The 19,744-nt window shown below is 40.7% G+C and overlaps 1 protein-coding gene across 5 annotated transcripts in view; it reads right to left on the reverse strand.

Annotated features, from left to right (window-relative positions):
• Nucleotides 1-19,744, reverse strand: part of unc13c (unc-13 homolog C (C. elegans)) — a 155,998-nt gene that overhangs the window by 38,384 nt on the left and 97,870 nt on the right. The window lies entirely within an intron of this gene.

Consider the following 19,744-nt stretch of genomic DNA (forward strand, 5'->3'; position numbering starts at 1 on the left):
AAATTTGATGAGCCGAAAGACAGAAGATGGACAAAAAAAGGGCAAAACAGAATAAATTTGCAATCCGTTCAAAGAACTTTAGATGGAGGGTGATTCAGAAAGTTAGCATGAGAAACAACACAGAGTTCAAAGGGAAACGGCTCCCAGGATGTGCTGCCCCTCAAGCAGCTCTACAACAGCGCTTTCACATTTTTAGAAGGAGGGGGAAAGTAATTACTGGAAAGATTCTCAAGAGTGTGGCAATAAAAAATAAAAAAAACTGCATCTGCCAGGCTTCGCTCCTGCTTCTCAATCAATGGAGGAACTCTGACAGCATTAATCGATAAATCGAAGCAGCACAAAACGGAGAGACACAAATGGCACGCCTCTTTAGGCAAAGTCGTAGCGGCGTTAAAAGAAAAAACCCGCCATCGATGGATACCGATCCGGTTGGGAATTTGAGCAAAACGTGTTGGTTTGCAGAAGCCGCTGTGCTGATAGGTGAGTATTGAGGTATTTCCATTGTCGGATCAGTCAGAGTAGACGCTGGTGTAATTCAGAATGGAAAGAAGTAAAAAAAAGAGGAAGAGAGAGAGAGAGAGGGTTACTATCCTCCCATCAGTGGGAGACAGATGTTTGACGAGGTGGGGGGTGGGGGGGGGGGGGGGGGGGGCGTTGAGACTGGCAGTTTGACTGAAAATATGGCATTTTAAAGAAACTAAATAAAAATTAGAGAGAGGGACTCACACCATGAGGCCCTTTGAATATGAATCACAGCTTAAGCCAAAAGGGAATTATCCATTTTGTAAAGCGCAGACACAAAAAGCAGAGCCGTAACGTAAATGGTTTCAGCACTTAAATAATACAAAATCCTGCTGGTTTGATATAGCACTGAATCCCATTGCTGTAAGTTTTATTGTTAACAGGCTCTTTGCAAAAGGTAAGACATTTTCTTCTCATGCCATTATCTGATGAAGCACCCCAGGTAAGCTGTATTGCCGCTTTTATTGAGAAGTTTCCATTTCTCCTCTTGGAAGACCTTGAAAAAGTAATCGCTCTGACTTTATCAGATTTTGTCACGTTACAGCTGCAAGACTTGGGGTGTTTTTTTTTATTATTGGGATTTTATTTCAGACAGACGTGGAAGGCAAAGGGCAAAAAAAAAAAAGAGAAAAAAGGTGAATTCTGAAAAAGTGTGATCCGCCTAAATATTGAACCTCTTTGTCCCGATGCCCCAGACTAAAGCCAGTCCAAGCAAATATTTTCAACACAAACGAAAGAGACAGGTCAGGGATGAAGTGGTGACATTTTAAGCAGTGTTACAGTAGAAAATACAACAGTGTACTATGTGGTAGTTGTCAGAGGTTGGATTTTTAGCACATCGTCTCTGCACCTCGCACTGCCTCCGGTTCAACCCGCTGCATTTTTAATTCCTGAAGGCTTAGTTTATCACCTGCCTTGATGGATGCAGCTACATCTTCATTTTCCCCCCCAATTGTGACCAAAAAACTGAAAGAAATGGTTGTATTTTATTTGTTCTCCGCATGCTAAATATGAAGTCCTTTTTTATATACATGAATAAAGACTTACATTTTAGGAAAACCCTACTCCAGTGCTATTATTGCTCTCCATGTTGGTCTTATTTAGAGGGATTTGACATATTTCATTGAAAGCTGATTACCTTACCGTGAAGAAAGTTGCTTTATTATTGCTAGTAAGTGTTGTTTGTGCCATTTTCTCTCGTCATTCATCGGCTCAGCTGCGTTTAATGCTTTTGGGTCATGAAGACGCTTCTCATTCACTAATGTCAGCTTGGTAGAGTAACTAATTTCATCACGCTGTGACAAACACTGACTGACAACATGCTAATGTCAAAATGTTAATGTTAAAACAGCAAGGTAAATGTAAGTGACCATGGTAACCAGTGAGCGCTCAAAAGGCTGGCGCGGCTATTTCTGCAGTCGAGTTGCGCGCGCATAGGCTGTGCTTACAAACAAATAATCCCTCTATAGAGACATCAATATGACGAAACTTGGACCTAAAACATAACGGTACTTTAGTTCACTGCTATGCAGCACCAGAAGGTTTCCTGAACTGGAGCCACTAATAGTATATTAAGTCCAATACACTCTGAGGAACAGAACCTGTTTGACAACACAAAGTAAGGAAAAAGAATCTCGACACTTCATGGTCTGATCTAAAAAAAAAGAAATGTAAGGAAAATTCACTTTAGCTCCTTACCACTCAGAGTTAGGCCAACATTTTAAACTTGGTGCCATTAATCAGGCCTATGTTGGGAAAATAGACAATTAGGGAGTAGATTTCTGTTTTAAATTCAAATACTGCAGAGGAAGACTCTCTGTATCACAGAAGAGAATGGAGGAGAATGCCTGACCAAGACTTTCTTATGGGTGCAAAAGAACATTGCCTCTTCATGTCTGCAAACAGCAATAACAGGTGATGATTTCCATAATGCACTGATGAGGTGAATAACAAATGTCCTAATCTCTGCGTTTACCTGAGGCGGGTCAACGTTCCTCCAGCCTCTATCTGCAGGGTAACTCACCTCCCCAGTCCCTCACTCTATGAACATCATCTTACTTCACAGTGTTGTACGGGGTCTTCTTTCACATTTACGCACAGACAGCATTTTATTCAGAATGCAGACGCCCTTATTTTTTTGTACAGTGTGTGCTGCAGTTTTGCCCGGATCAAAATGCTAAATACAAAAAGGTCAAATTATAAGCCTTGGAAAACGTTTATCAATTCCAACGGCGTAAAGTGCAATTTAGCGCTCCGCCATTATGACACCGCCTATTTGATTAGCAGAAATAAAAGCAGCATTTTCACAAACACGAATAGAGTTCATAAACCCCGTACATGCATCCACACCAACATCAAAGCCTCGTTTGAATCCGGAGCCTGGCACCTCGGCTGGCGTTGCTTAATCCCGATAAGTGCTTCGGTGCTTACAGTGATGAATAGCAGCCTGTCACCCGGAGCTCAAAAGAAAATATTTACACATGCGTATTTATTAATGTACTTGTATCTCAATTCAGTCAAAAGGTGCAATGCAACACTTTTACTCACCAAAAATGAGGAAGACTATGAACCAACCATTGTATTAGATATCTTCTTTTTTTTTTTTTTACCTTGTTTTGCTGAGGTAACGGGCACAAAAGTAAAATACTGAACTCTCCCCTCAGTGGATGTTCTGGCCAAGGCCAAAAAAAGGATGTATACTTTCCACAACCAGGTTTGAGCTCCTCCTCATGGAATATCCTGGAAAATCTCCAAGTGGATCTACTCAAGGTGTCACCAGATCACATACCAGAACTGGCTCAGGTGCCTTCTTCCAGTGGTTCTGCTTAGCAGTCTTGGTCTTTTTTAACGTACTGTACATATTTGTGTAGTTGTATACTTTTCTGATGACATTTTGCTAGTTAGCTGTAACATATTTTGCCCAGGCTGTTTTGAGTATTTGCACCAAACAAACTCAAGGTTCCAGATCAGGGTTATCGCATCAATAAATTGGCTGACGTGTCGACTCTGAGCTTGGCCCACATGATGGACCTCCAATCACTAACAAAAAGAAAAGTCAGGAACTTTACAGAGCAAACAATTTCCTACCAAATTGTGTCCGGGATCTGATTCTAATGATTTAAGGTTGAATGGTTGTAAAACAACAGATTTGCTTCTCTAGCAAATCGCATTACTGGATGAGAGGATCGAATCTGTCTACTCATCTACCACTCGATTCTTCACGCATGAACAAAATATCAACACCATGAACATCTTTACTTAACGCAAAGACTTACCCCCAAAACTGGAGGGATCAATGCGCCTTTACTTTGGTCAAGAAATTTAGCCTCAGATTCAGTGATTCAGTGGGTTAAAGACAGCAACCTGTGGTTGGGGACGTAACAAGCCTTTGCAAGTCCCATAACATAAGTAACATTTGGCTGACTGGAGTAGCACTGCTATTGAAGCCATTAGGAAAAAAAACAAAACAATACAAGTCAAGCAAATTTGAACAAACCCTAGAAGATTTGACGCAATCTGCACATTGTAGAAAAGCAAAACTTCAGTGATGTCATTCACTGTGAATTCGCCTTCTTAAAAATAAATCCTCGTAAATGTCACGGCTCCCATCAGCACCTAACCTTCTCAGCCGAGGCAGTCTTGTGGGCTGAAATTGCCGAGGTCTCACCTGGATTCACAGGTTCAGAGTGTGTCACTGAGGGAGCAGGTGGCCTAAACCTTGTGAAAGTGAGTCCAGATTGTTTCGGTGGAAAGGAAGTGCACTTACTCAGCTGCAGAGAATGTGCAGTACAGCGCCTGCGCCGAAGGATCTACTGTGGCTGTGTTCACTTCAATAACTAAGCCAGCACACAGGCATTGCTAGCTTTGCATGTACAGCTTAGGAACACACACGCACACACACACACAGCGACACACTTTGTCAACCTTTCTGAAGTGAGCTCTGACTTCACACATCCTCATTCTGTCACCTAACGTAAAGGAAGCACACGGAGGTCAGGTCGGAGAGAGAAAATCAGAGATCAGCATGCGTTTTGTTCGGTGCTGCCAGCTTTTCTAATTCCAACCACTGAAGAAATTACTGCTGGTTCTGACAGAGAAGTGTCAGAGTAAAAAAGTATGCTCTGTTTCACACGAGGTTGCACAGACCAATCAGGGTGCCACACATTGGGTCTGGTCATTACAAGAATGGTATTTTGACATGTATCACCAAGCTAAGCGGACACAAGGCGTACACTTTGATGAACACAGGTAGTATGTGGTGGCTGTGGATAATTTTTTAGCAGGCTAATTAGCCAGGGCACAATTAAAGGAATGCTTTCTGGAGCACAACAACCCGAGGTGTTGACTTGTCTTCCAGATTTGTGATCTGTGGAATGTGCTGGAGAAACAAATCCCATTAAATAGAGGCTCCACCTCGCAAAGGTACAGAACATAAAAGATCTGCTGTTAACAAGACCCAACAGGACTCCTTCAGAGGTCCAGTGGAGTCGATGCTTTGCATTGTTTCCGTGTGACAGAGATTAAAGTGGCAGTACTATGTAAAAATTTTTATTTTGAGTTTCACATTATGTTATAATGTTGTTCCCTCATCAAAAACATATCTGGACTGTTGCTTTCATTCTTTCATGCATGTTTGAGAAATCCTTAAATTTCCTGTGGCAACCATTCAGCTGTAAAACAAAACAAACAAAAATAAACCCCTGGGTAGGACCGAGCAGCGCCTCTGAGGACGAAGCTCCTCCTCTGAGCTGCGGTTTCCTCACCAAGCACCAGTCTACTTCACTCAGCTCCTTCAGACTAGCCAGCAGCAATTAGCAAACACGTGTTGGAACTGCGGGTGTGCTGAGCTCATTGTACAAGCTAACTTTTTGAGAAAAACGTTATTAGAGGGTTTTTAGAAGAGCCATGTTGTGGCCACTTCCTGAAGGCGGAGTTTCAGAAAGAGCGGGAGTTTTTAAGGAAGCAATTGCTCAGTTTAGAGTTGTTGAATTACAAAGTCGAATTTTTTTTCAGTCATATTTAATATCATGCAGCATTTTTATAACAATTGAAGGTAAAAGCTTCTTGATGGTGCCATAAAACACATAATGTTGCCCCTTTGAAGTCAAATTTGTTCCAAGACTTGCTTGGAAAGGATTCATGAAGCGCTGACATGTTCAACTTCTGGAGATCATGCATTTTTAATGTAAAGCTAATTAAAATTCTTATTTAAAGTGTTTCTGTCTTTTGTCTCCCAGTCAGATCGCCTCCCTGGCGTTAAGGACAGGGTCGAATTAAAGCCGGTCGAGGGTTCTCCATGATCGGCAGAAAGGAATCATTAGCCTTCGCAAACAAATGCATCATCGTAGATAAATGCTATGGATAAAGAATGAACCCTCTCATACGGTGACTTAAAATGCCCTGTAGTAATGGCAATCTGTCAATTGAAGCTTAATGCTTTACTATAGGAGCCAAACAAAAGAGATAAAAATATGATTTTATTTCGCCAAAAAATGGAGACAGAGATTGGCTCTCGGCATATTCTGAAAACAAGTACTGAGATTTGATTTCCTATTCACTTGGCCAAGTGCGACTGTTGAACAAAAGGGGAGACCTGATGAAACGAGACCCGAGAGAGCAGGTTTTTTGTTGTTGTTTTTTTTAAATACTACAACAGAATGCACTGGGACTGGCTGACTTCACCATGAAAGTAGATTTGCTTTTATATCTTTTACATCTCAAACGACTATTTCAAATAATATAAACATTTCCATAGTTTCCAAATGACCTCGATGTACGTACAAATTTATTCAGCGATTATTGATGAAGTGTGGCTCCTGGACCACAGTTAACTCTGTAGGAGAAGGTGTTTGTCTTTGGAAAGCTGTAATTGTGGGAAGCTATTCCATTCATATTAATGAGAACTTCGACGCTGATTTATGCAAATCCAAGTTCCAGAGATTGCCTGGTGGTTTCAAATAAACTGTCACAAAAAAAAAGGAGAAAGAAAGAAAAAAATTGCAAAGCACCACGTTTGTGCGTGTTTTAATGTGTGTGTGCGATTTGAAGCTGTCGGCACTTGCATTTGCCTTGAAATGTGTTTTATCATTCATGCTCACTGCAAGATGTAAATGATGCAAAATCTCACAGAAAGACAAAGTGGTACAGAGTCTGCATGCAGATGGTGATAATTCAGAACAAAACTCAATTTTGTTTTTAGATCTCTGCCTTTCACCAAACGTCTGTTGTTAACGCAACATTAAATTTGGAAATGGCATAAGAGCTTTCTGATTTCACCCCATTTAGACTGACATTATCTGTGCAACTTCAAACTCTCAATAAAAAACTATTGTATTAATTAATAAATATACGTTAATAAATCAAAAACAGTACCATGTGACATAATCACTCTTCTTTTCACATAAGGCAAAAATTATTCCTACTTGTGCTAACGCAACATTTATCCATTGTTATTGGTGGCTATGCTAACTGGCCTGAGCATTCATGCAGCATTCATGACAGGATTTGCTAAAGTAACAGAGATCAAGGGGGAAATCGGGTTGGATGAGCAGCGTCATATAATATTGTGATCGACAGCGCTTAGACCCGCCTCCTGACTTTGATTGCTTGTTTCTAGTTAGCAATGGAGGCACAGAGAGGAGCTCAAGTTCATTCACACAATATTTGTCTCATACCATACTCACGACATAAGTGACAGTTTCAATAAATATGTAATAATTTTCTTTTTATCAAAGTTACATTCGGCAGCTTTAAATTTTTGTTACTTAGCTGCATTCCAGAAAAAGTTTATTATTGCTTAAACTGACATGTAGCTCTGTAAAAAAATTCAGAGACAACTTAAAATGATCAGTTTCTCTGATTTTACATTTTATAGGTGTATGTTTGAGTAAAATGAACATTGTTCTTTTATTCTATGAACTACTGACAACACGTCTCCGAAATCCCAAGCAAAAATCTAGTATTTATTTGCAGGAAATGAGAAATGGTCAAAATAACGAAAAAGATGCAGCGCTCTCAGACCTCAAATAATTAAACGGAAACAAGTGCTGTGGTCTCTTCTTTTTTTTCCCCCAAAGCTTTACATGTATATCTGTGTGAATTATATATACCCTTATGAAGCCATTCTCAAAAAAACAGAAAGAAAGAAAGAAAAAAGTACAAAGCCATACTAAAAGGTTTATTTATTTCCAACATGACGTCAATGTTTTCAAGGATAAGTGTATGTAAATTACCAGAACTACGCATGATGAAACAGTACAGTAAGACTGCACCTTAATCACCTTTTTTTTTTTGCTAAATCTGAACCCTCCATCTGTTCCGGTATGTATGTGTGTAGGCTTGAACGCTTAAATCTGTCCGCTCACAGACTGATGCATGTGTGTGTTAGCGGCCGCCCTGCCGGTGCTAAACTCTGCGGGCCGTCCTAGGGGAAGAGTCGGCCCAAGATCCCTGGTGAGAATGTCATCTCGTGTGAGGCGGCCCACGGGGACCGACAGGCTCACAGGGGACACTCACTCACCCTCTGCCTCATTGATTTAAACGCCGTGGATAATATGATGAACTGTAACGCCACCGCGGCTCTTCCGTCCGACAATTACCGCTCGATGAATGCGTTTACGGGAGCTCAAGCTTGGACAGATTTGCTTAAGACAAAGGAGCTGAGCGAAAGAAGTTCCTTCCCCGTGGCAGCCCAGGTTTCCTTTGTGACATAATTCATTCATCTTTAGTTTCTGACCCAGTTCTGTCGCGCGGTTCCTCCTTAGCGGCATCGCGAGGGCCTGCTGACACGGCTCAGCTGAAGCGCGGGGAACACGAGGAGACGCCGAGCCACACAGATGGGGCTCAACAGAAGCATAATGAATTTAGGAGTAAGCAAACGTGCGAGTAGGTAATGGTAACGCAAAAATTTTTTTTTAAAAAACTCAAAAAGAGACGTCATGTGACAAATGGATTACTTATTTTCATTAACAATGAGGTTATAAAGAGGCATATTTTATAAAGCCTGGTTATTTTCGTCTCAGCAGATTGACAGACTTTATTAGATTTATCAGAAAGATTTATAAAGAATTAATGAACTCTCCATGAGCGAACAAACCCCAGCACCTGCGAGGCTTAAACGACACGTCAGTGCTTCATAAACTCTGCTGATATAATGGCTCCGGCACAAAGAAGTGGAACGGGAACAGTAAAACCAAAGCCCGGCCCCAGTCCTGTAAGTGCTGCTTTCCGTGGACACAAATCTGCCACTGCTCAGTTACATTATTGATATTCAATCAAAAATATTCTATGGCGTGAGGCACCACTCTGTGTGTGAGGATGAGTTAATGGGCTGTTGAAACGTTGCTGCTTTAATGACATGCCCCAGAGACTGCCGCAAGAGGATATACACTGTGTACGGTAAAACGCTTCTGCTGCCACTTGTCTTCTTGTTGAGGAAACTTCAAGAAGAATTAAGATTTAAATCTGTTGAGATACGTGGCACCACTCAAAACTGTCGGTGTCCCTGGTTCAAATGTATAAAACTCCTTACAACTGCTGTCTGTAACTGTTATTTAAAAAAAAAGAAACATTTTATTTTTTTATATGTGTTTGTTAAAGCTGTCACCATGTCTTGACAGTGTAATATGAGACAGATCATCTGTGAAAAGACCGATCTCCTCCCTGTGCTGCTATTGCTGTCTGAAGAAAATGCACGGCTCCCGGTGAAAAACAACCAATCAGATCCGGGAGGAGGGGCATAGCGATGTCAATCTACCTCGTGAACGCACAATTTTAAATTCCCCCAATAATAATGAATGGTACAATAATTACATTTCTTTAAGGAAAATTTTTAACGGCGTTCAACTTGTGTTGAAAGACGGACATTTGGGAACATTAGAAGCATTTACTCGTTTTTCTGGTGCCAACTATTCAACTTTGTTTCTGTTTTCAGCTAATCCTATCCAGTTACATACACATGAAACATATTCACAAATATAAGTGTAGATATTTTCTTTTTTTTACTTTCTATTTTTTACCTAAATATATGTAAAGCAGTCATATTGGATATCAATCCTTGTTGGAATTTGGTCTGAGTTTCCCCAACACAATTTTAACTTCAGGGGAATTATCGTTGGACTTCTGACTGCAAAATCTGATTTCAGAGTACAAGACAAATGCAAGCAGCGATCTCTCCCGGACATGTCGCAGTTCTCCGACATGTCCGCTTTAGAGATGCCCTTTTGATTTGTTTTCTTACCATGCTTACAGTCGTTCTTACTCTGCATGGTGGCAAAATAAACTTGTATTCTCATCCAGTCCTATTTGCTTTTCTTTTTTTTAAACTTAAGTTTAAGTTTTGACTTAAGTTTTACTCTGACTGTGATTTAATAGGCACTTCCTGAAAGACCTGGTAATAATAGTAATAAGTAATAAGTTTAGTACAGAAAAGATAGCCATGGTGAAAGTTACCTGCATCACAGGGAATATTCTCCACATTGTCTAGCTATAGTAGCTAGCTTCTTCTGGCATTTTTTCCCCTTTAGTTTGAATATCTTTGTATTTAACTTGGCTCTTTCTGAGTGTATTAGTTACCATGCTTACCACTTTCTTTCAGCTGTTTAGCATTCCCCTTAATAGACTCACTTGGTTTTTATATCACTCTTCAGTCCTCCTCTGTAGTTCAACATCTTGTTTTTTGTTGTGCCTTTCTGGTTTCTGCCGTTACCCTGACCGTGGTTCCCAATCTGTTTTCCTCAAGAAAAGTCCTGCAAGCTTCCCCAGTTCATTTACATTAATCTCTGTTCTTCCATACCGCCTCTTTTTTTCAGCGTTTCGGTCCTCTAGCAACCACACTCTATGACACTGTGGCTGAACGAACGACGGAATAAGCCCTGATAAAGACCCATCACTCCGTCGCCGATAAACCCTCTTTCATTTTTTGCTCTTTTTTTTGTCTACCTCTCTCATTTGCACATTGCGTCACACATTCAAGAGATTCTAAAATTAGCAGGACCCATTTCTGCATCGGCACCGGCTCGAAAGGCCTCGGAGCAGGAAGCAGAGGATGCATCAAAGACTTCATTAGGTGATCCGCGAGCTCGCGCGCATGCACAGCACAGACGTACACACATTTTCCCCTATTTTTTATTTTTTTTATTCCCATTCATTCATGTAGAACTGAACGCTTGAACAAATGCGCAGACAAACACGCCTACAGAGGAACAAAGCAGGACCATTCCAGCCCACCTCCTTTAGGCTTTCTGTCAGCCGCTCTGACAGTCTTGTGTGCCCTATTATGTAAACAGGTCACTGTGAGGGGTTTTTTTTTTTCCTTTTCCATTTGTCTTAATGCGAAAGACACAGCATGACACACGCAGCCAGACATGAACAAGCCCAATATAAACGCATTTACATGTTTACCATAAATATATGCTAATGAGTAACAAAACGCCTGGCTTGCATGCAAAATGCAACACCAGTTTGCAGTGAGAGAGGGCATTGTAAAAGATTGTCGCTCAAATAGTCAACACTGTACATTTATTCATGTGGGAGTGAACAAAAATGTCCCCCTTGGTCTAAATTACTTTACCTGCATCTTATTGTATTATCTGAGGTACAAATGTGAATGACTATGGAGTGTAAGAAACCAATTTATGAATGAATGTTGTTTAAATATAAAAAAAAAAGGTCAGAAAAATAATAACTCTTATATTTTCACTCTTTATTTACATGGAAACATTTAAGAATCTATCAGTCAAGCAGTTTTGTTAAAAGTAACGAAGCCTAGGCGCAAATTCAAACTGGAAGACTCTTTTATCCCCACCGGGACCCGTTAATTGAAGCGACCTGCCCACAATCGTCGACCTATCAACGCCGGACCAAGCCACGTCACGTCCAATCACCGACCAAGTCCCAGCTGATAAGGACCTTCATTCATGGTGTCCTTCGCTCTCCAGCCGAGCTCAACCCACCACCACCCCTTCTCCTCCATTCGCCCGGTCCTGAGGCCCGCACCCTTCTTCAACCTCCACCACCAGTGCCGGGCCCTGGGGGATGACGTTCCTAACAGCATCGGGGATGCTCATCTGAAGCCTATCGCTAACGCTGCGATAACCGTTATCCCCAGCCGGGGCCCGAGCGCCAAAGACTTTAAATTCTGTTTGTCAATAAACTCTTCTAATTGTCTTCTTATCTCCGTCTGAGTCTCTCCAGATTGAAATATCAGTTGAATGTCATTAACCAGGGGCCTCATGCATAAAAGAGTGAACAGTTTTCATACTAAAACTTGGCGTACGGAAAAATTTCTACATTTTTCCGCACGCCGCAGCGCACAAAAAGACCGGATGCATAAAGCCGTTTCGCACGCACGTGGCCGCGCACCTTTCCTTTATGAATCCTAATTTGCGGGAAACTGAGCGCAGCTGCTGGTCCGCCCTGTCGCCTCCATAAATACAAATGTAAATTAGTATAAATACCCAGAAGTCTGCCACCACGTGAAGCAATAACCATGGCAACGTCCTTGTTCAAAGCAGCATTAGTATTTATAATAATAATAATAACAATATATTTATGTAAAACGTGCTTTGAGGACACATAATGTCACCTCACAAAAATAAAAATACATTTTAAAGGGAAAAAAAATCCAAATTAAAAAATAAAGAGATCCTGCAAATGCCTGTTTGAAACAGTAGCGTTCAGCCGGGATTTAAAGACAGACAGAGAGTCAGAGAGTCCTTTGAGTGGGAATGTGGACGTTTATTCTAAATACTAGAACGCTTTATGTCCACAAAGCGCATTCACAAAGCTGGCGACTCGACCGAAGGAAGACTGCAGCTGGACCGGTACCGGTACCGGTACCACACGGCTCGTTAAGTTCTGCTCAGAGCTCCAGGATGATCAGTCTGAATAATCTAAACGCTCATAAACCATCATCAACATTTCCCAGCAGATCAATATGATCAATCGCTCCCTCTGAATCCTTCCATTGGCGATGTTCTCCATCAGAGCCAAAGCGCTTCACATTTACACAACTCACCTTTACACAGCTACTTATATATTGTCTACACACCTTGATCACTTTAAAAATAATCAAACCTGTTGATTATTTTTAATAATTTTCTTTATTTTCTGTGCGTGTTAGGTTATTGTCTGAGGATAAATGCAGTTCAGTTTCATCGTTTACGTTTAAACAATAAAATATTAAAATCATGAAAAGCATTGGGTTTGAAACTTCTTGGTCTAAATAACATTGAACTTAGTCACATTTCAGTGTATTTAGGTGAGTTTTGACGCTTTGTAGTTTGATATTGTCCACAGAAAAAGTTTGATTGGCTGCCGCACATTTTCGCGCCAGTCAGTGAGGACCAGTGGTGGCCCTTATTTAAGGACAAAGGCAGCAAATACTGTAGTGCACTTCTCTCTGAAAATGTGAGTAAAATGGTTTGTTTCCAGGTATTATTCAGAAAAACAGCAGTCTTTAATTAAAAGGTTGTCTGGCAAGAGGAAAACATATAAATAAGTGTCAGAAATTATACTTATTCAAAGCAATTCTAAACAAAGAATAGGTTTTAAATGAAAGAAAAATGTAAAAAAAAGAAAGAAAGAAAAACAAATACAATTTGAAAACTCTTGAATTAATATGAGTGACAACAACATTTAATTTCCCATTTGGGCTCACTAAAGTATTTTTGAATTGAATTTAATGGGTCAAACAAGAAATAAAATACTAAAGACTCAGTGATTAGCGCTAGTTTAAAACTCTCGCCCCAAATTTGGGGCCAATTGCACTGATTCCAAGAGGGTCTTCAGAACAAAGGGGTTAAAGAAAGAAGATCTACAAACTAAGACATCCATGTGAAATCAAGATATTGTCAAGAACTCTGTGCTGTCGGTGTTACCATTAGCCAAAAAAATCCCACTGACTGGCCAGAAGAGAAATGGTTTGATATTTTTGAGGACAAATGAAATCAGGATTGTTGTGTCTGTGTCTGGCAGCCGCAATCGGTTTGTGCATGAAGCTAAGGGAATGTTTCCCAGACTACGCCGTCCAGTCGGTACATCTTTAAGCCATACTCCATTATCCTAAGAGGTCAAAATCCCTTGAAACTGAGCAGAACAACATTTGATCTGCCAATCATTGGTCAGAGAAGGTCAAGGGAAAGTTCTTCCGATTTTGGTCATCAGATCAATAGGCGGAAAGACAATACACTGCTTATCACCTCCTCTAAACAGGAGGTGGTGCAGAGTTTACAAACACAACAGAGCTATCCGAGTGGTTTTGTTTCAGGAGTCCTTTTATGTAGAGTAATTCTCTTTCCCCTAACTCCCCTAATTCTGTGGGAAACCTGCGCTCCTGCAGCATCTGATTAGAGATTCCCGTGGAGACGCCCCACTCTCTGTCTGTTGCCTCCTTCTTTCCACAAACACCAACCCTGCTTCATAGTTATATTAAGTTCTAACTTCTCCAAAAAGAAGCAAAAACAAAGACAATGTGTCGCACCTAAACTAAAACATTCAGCGTCTTGCAGAGGAAGAAGCCAAAGTTCAGAATTGAGAGTGTCTGCCGCAAGACTTGAATATTGATATTCCAGATTTCTGCAGCTCATCTTCAAGCTAGCACCTGAAAGCATGGACACATTTCTCCCATCTGAGTGAATCTCTGTTTTAAACAGCATGGCCCGGTCTGGTCTAGGCCTAATGGATCTTCCCCAACGTTCTCAAAAATGTAAGAGCGGTCCGGTCAAGCGGCCCGTCTCGTTTAGATATTCCGAGCTCCAGACTGAAAAGTAAAGGTGACCGGACCTTTGCAAAACTTTGCAAAACTAGCAGTACTTGCTGCTCAGACCACAGAGACGCTTAAATCACGACTCAAGACTCGTCTTCATACCCTGGTATTTTATGCCAATGGAATATGAAAGCAGTGTGTATCTCGCAGTTTTCTGTTTTCTATATACATTTATTTATATTTTTTCTTTGTCTTATCTATTTTGTTTTAGATTAACCGTAAAGCACTTTGTTTAGCTCTAGGCATTTTTCAAAGTATGCTACAAAAATTCAACTTTTGACATTGCGACGTTTCACAAAAAATGCAGCCAGTCTGATTTATGAGTCATTTCACAAAATAATAATAATAATAAAAATTTTCCTATGTATGTTTTTATTTGTAACAATTGTCGAGATCAGTGTTTGTTTTGTTTTTTTCCATATTTTGAACCTGCATCACATTCTGCAACATTACGTACATTATTTCCAGTGAACATTGAACTTGCACTGAATTAGACAAGACATTTTATGTTCCTTTGTTTTTTTTTTATTTGTTTTTTTCTAAAGACCTTCACAGCAGAGGCGATGATACGATTCGGAGTGTGCGCGTCTGCAGCCGCGTCACGTTGGGGTTTACGAGACGTCGGACTGTCCTTCAGACACGCGCAACCCCGTAACCAACAAATCAAAACCCGAACGTACAACAAGCCAAGCACAAGGAACCAGAAATGAGCAGTAATTCAAAGTGCTCCTCGGAGGAACATGACAAGTCATGTCTTCCTCCTGGCACGTGTCACTGTGGGCGCGCGCCGGGGCAATGACAAGTGGAGGCAAGAGGAGGCCAAGCAGGGAGAGAGGAGTCGGGCTCAAGGAGCGAGAGGGAGGGTATATGTGACTGAGTGCATCTATGATTCTTATCTCCTTTTGTAACGCAGACACCCTCGGGGGGCAAATCGCACACTTGCACACGCAAACACACACAACGTAAACCTGCCGTGACAGCAGTCAGAGACACCCTATGTGGTCACATGTTCTCCTGCCCTGACTCAGATATGCACTGGGAGAAAAGAAAAGAAAAAAAAGAGATAGAACTACCCTCTCTGTGTTATTCGTCACTGATTTACTAAATTACAAGTTTAGTAAATGGGCAATGTAACTAAATTACATTGTAATTTCTACAATGATCCCTGGCTGCAAAGAGAAGTGACACTTACCGCAAACATCATACCGCAATTTGAAATTGTTCTACTGCGTTGCTTCAACGAGTAATACGGAGGTGGTGGTGGTGTTTTTAAATCGGAATCAGAAGTCCAATTAGGCTCCGTTTGCCGAAAATGCTCTGACAGCTGGGCCACTGGAGCTCAAAAGCAGATGCAATAACACAACTACATGAGATCAACAGCAACATGCACCGAGGGCTCAGGAGGTGGTTTGGAGCTCGTGTGGTAGAGGTCGAAAAATCTGCAAGAAGAATGAAATAAACCGTAGAAATAACAGCATGAGTGACACAAACACTGAAATATTGCATCACTGTAATCAGAAAAGAAGTTATCTCATAATTTTAGAAACCAAGACGAATAGCAATGTGGCACAGTAACAAGAAATGATCAAATACAAATCTATGGATCACAGAAAATAGTAATGTACACATGTTATACATACACCTGCATCCTAATAAATGATCATTTAATTGAAGGGCTAGATTACATAGCTAGCTAGCTAGCTAGATAGCATTTCCTGCCATAGATTTCATGCAGTATCACAAAAAATATATACTGAACAAAAATATAAACATCCCATGTCAAATATTTTTGCCATTGTTGCCCACTGCACTGACCTCCATTATTCCACCAAATATTGATTTCTGAACTCTTCCTGAGTTAAAACATTAGTGTTGTGGTTTCTAAAAGAATATGAACTTGTTTTCTTTACATTATTTGAGATCTGAAAACACTGCATCTTTTTTGCTATTTTGTCCATTTCTCATTTCTCTGCAAATAAAAACAAACTATTTGCTGTGAATTTCAGAGACAGGTTGTCAGTAGTTCATAGAATAACAGAACAATGTTCATTTTACTCAAACATATGCCTATAAAAAGTAAAATCAGAGAAACTGATCATTTTAAGTGTTTTTTAATGAGCTGTATATTACATAAAACCTAATGGATCACAGTTCTTTTCTACTGAACTGTTTACCTGCTGAAACGTCTGTCCATGGGTCCTACAGTATATCACTCAATACCACGAGCATTACAGCAGGCCTTGGTATTATCAGCTGTGTAGGCAGGTGCCAAGTCCTACTGCAAAAAGGAAATCAGCATCTTTTTAAAGCTTGGCAGCAGAGGGAGCGAGAAGTGCTCTAAAATATTCCCACAGACCGATTTTGGAGTTCATAAAACACATAAATTACATGCAAAAGAAGGTAATCTGCATTCTGAATCCTACCCTCTCGTTCTAACCTAAAGCAAATTACATTTCAAACCTTATAAGAAAACACGGCAGGTGTAGGGGTCGATGAGCATCTCATTTGCTGTCTCGACATGTAAACGTTGCAACGCTGTAGTTCAAGGCAAAGCACTTAGCAGAGCACGGACCACAAGCAGGTTGCTTGGTTCTGCTAATCATTTCCTGGTGGCTTAAATAGCAATTTCAAGAACCTCAACTCTCACAGCAGATCTGCTGCTGCCACTTCCAACCCCCTCTACCCCCTTTCAAGGCATCAAATATCAAGCTCTCTGTCCGGCTTCAGTCGGCAAAGATGCGTGTCGGAGGGTGAACTTGCGACGAAGAAAATATGAGTTGAATTAGCAGAAGATCTTCCAGACCCAGAATCAAACGCAACCAAATCCACAAATCACCGACTATGTTTTGCTTTTCTGAAAAGCAACACGGTTTCTGTGCTTTTCAGCTCCCATTCCTGCCCGATAAAGATGTCAGCACAACATTAAGAGTCCGCCGGAACATTAAGGTTCTCTGCAGAATCATAAAGAAGACTTCGGGGGTGCGGGGCGCATTAACAGCTCGCTGTCTTAACAATGAGAGTTCCCCTGCTGTTTTCTGCATGCACACAACATCTGCTGTGACTTTGTGGGGGTTTACTGCTGTGGCGGTATCATGGCTTGGAACACACTGTTCCTAGTTGCGGAGTGTAGGAGTCTGTTAGCAGCAGCTTATCTGTGGCGATTAGCTTCGCTGGCCTCCTACCAAGGCTACAACCTCATCAAGCTCACACTAGGCTGGCAGCAATCAAAGTAAATTGATTAAACACACTCGGCGGGCACGGCTGCTATGGACATTACGGTTAAATTAATTTTGAGCGAATCATAAATCTATTCTAATAAATACTGTTAAACAACGGAGCCAACTGCAAAGAGACGTCAGTATGTGCAAGGCACCCCGTGGAGTGGAGCACACGTCTCCAAATTGTGCATAGGCTGGTTGACTTAAAAAAAAATAAAGTTGTAAATTCCAAGATGATGCTGAGGCATCCTTGTTACATTATATTTAGGACCGTAGGCTTCAGAACAGAAGAACAGACGTAAAAACAAAACTCGATGCTTCTGAATTGGGTCTCCAACTAGAATCAGAATTTCCTTTATCGCCATTGCGTATGAAAGAAAGCACAAAAAAATGTCAACTCTCCAAGGCAAGTCAAATAAATGAATAATCTAGTTCATTCTTTCACACCGCTAACACTGACAGCGGCTCCACCCACGCAGCAGGACAAAAACCTGATGATGCAGGTGCAGAAACCATGTTAGAACTGTGACCAGGACGCAGAGAAACAAAGAATCACGTGAGTGCGCTTGGGTTGATGGTCAGGGTGAAACATCATCACAGTAACACAAGGCTTTCTAAATTGTCTGCAACACAATCATGTGTGGATTGTTAAACCAAGGCGCAGTCTTAACCTGCCATGAAGGGTTCATTTTATTGTGTGTGTTGCAAGCGAATGCCAACCAGAACAAAATAACTGACAAAGTAACCCAGTTGTTAGTCTTTCGAGATGTAAATAAGGATTTAAATTCACTTTGGCCTCATTAAAATATTCAAAATGGAGTTTCTACGTGAATTCTTTATCTTTCTTGAAGCCACAAAATTCATGTCGACAGCAATGGTTCATGGCAATTCATCATCTGTTGAAGCTTATACTTATAAAGTGAGTATTTCAGTTTCACAAATATTACCCTAGTAGTTCATACTGAAGAATCCGTCTTCTATCTGCACTCGATAAACATCTTTTTACATTCATTCGCAGCCCAAGTCCTAATAAATCTGCTCAGCCTTCCACCTCCACACTGCATGTTAAATACTACAAAGTTACATTCAGAAGTGAGCAAATTAAAAGACCGAACTCAGGAGGCAAACGACTTCTGGGAGTTTGGGTTTGGGAAAAAAAATTAAAAATAGGAGTTAGGGATTAAAGTCAACACTCGAAGACAAAAAGAGAAACACCCTCTCTCTCCCATAGCAGCAAAGCAATTTGAGATTTAGCGTTTGATTCCCTGCTTTCTTTGGGATGCAGACATTAAAACAAAATCAATACTTCACTTTCAAAGCTTATGAGAGAGAGGCATATAAAAAAGTGGATTTTATGTAAGGTGAATTTGGTATTAAATCGCTACGGCCGAAACACAAGCGGTGTGTTTGAGATGTTGACTTAAGATACAGCGTGCCTAAGGCTCACTGATGTGAAAGATCACAAAACTGTGACTTTATCTAGGCAAACTCAAGTTGTTTAAATGCATCAAAATATCAGTTTATGTACATTTCCCAACATTGAAGAAAAGAAAATCTAAAATTCTCTCTATTTACTCTTGAATTAGGCAAATAGAAATAACATTGGTATTCCCGACTGACATAAAACAGAAATTGTTTAGTCCAATTACATCTCAGAAGACGAAAAAAAGGTTTCAACATTTTATAGTGTATTAAATATCTTATTTCAACTGCCCGACGCACAGGACAATGCAAGGGGAACCGCTTGCAATGGCTGCTGCGTTTCTGTCACACATTTTCGGATTTTAAACCTCGTGAGTCATGACTACTGGCCTACTGTTACCCATTGAAGCTTCAAATAGCCAGTCTGTCATCACGGGTTAAAGTGAACAACACAAATCTCACACATGCCCCTTTCTCAAGCACAAAACCGGTCCTTCTTTGTAGATTCTTTTTTTTTTTTCCTTTTTCCCCATCTAAAATTACTTGCGAACGCTGCTGGATTTACACAGGCACAAAAATACGCAAGAAGGGAAACAAAATGAAAAAAGAAAGAAAAAATAGCAGAGCGTCTGATCAGTTTTTTGCTGTGCCTTTGATCAACTGTTGATCTTGATTTAAAGAAGTTTCCTTTTTCTCTGCAGGGATCGATAGGCAGGGGGAAGTGTAATCTAGATAGGCAGTAAAGATGACCACATGCGGGACAAAGCCAAGAAAAAGAAACACTTCTCAGCACCAGCCAATTAAGGGAACACAGCAG

Source organism: Xiphophorus hellerii, chromosome 4 (assembly GCF_003331165.1).
Source record: "Xiphophorus hellerii strain 12219 chromosome 4, Xiphophorus_hellerii-4.1, whole genome shotgun sequence".
Classification (NCBI taxonomy): domain Eukaryota; kingdom Metazoa; phylum Chordata; class Actinopteri; order Cyprinodontiformes; family Poeciliidae; genus Xiphophorus; species Xiphophorus hellerii.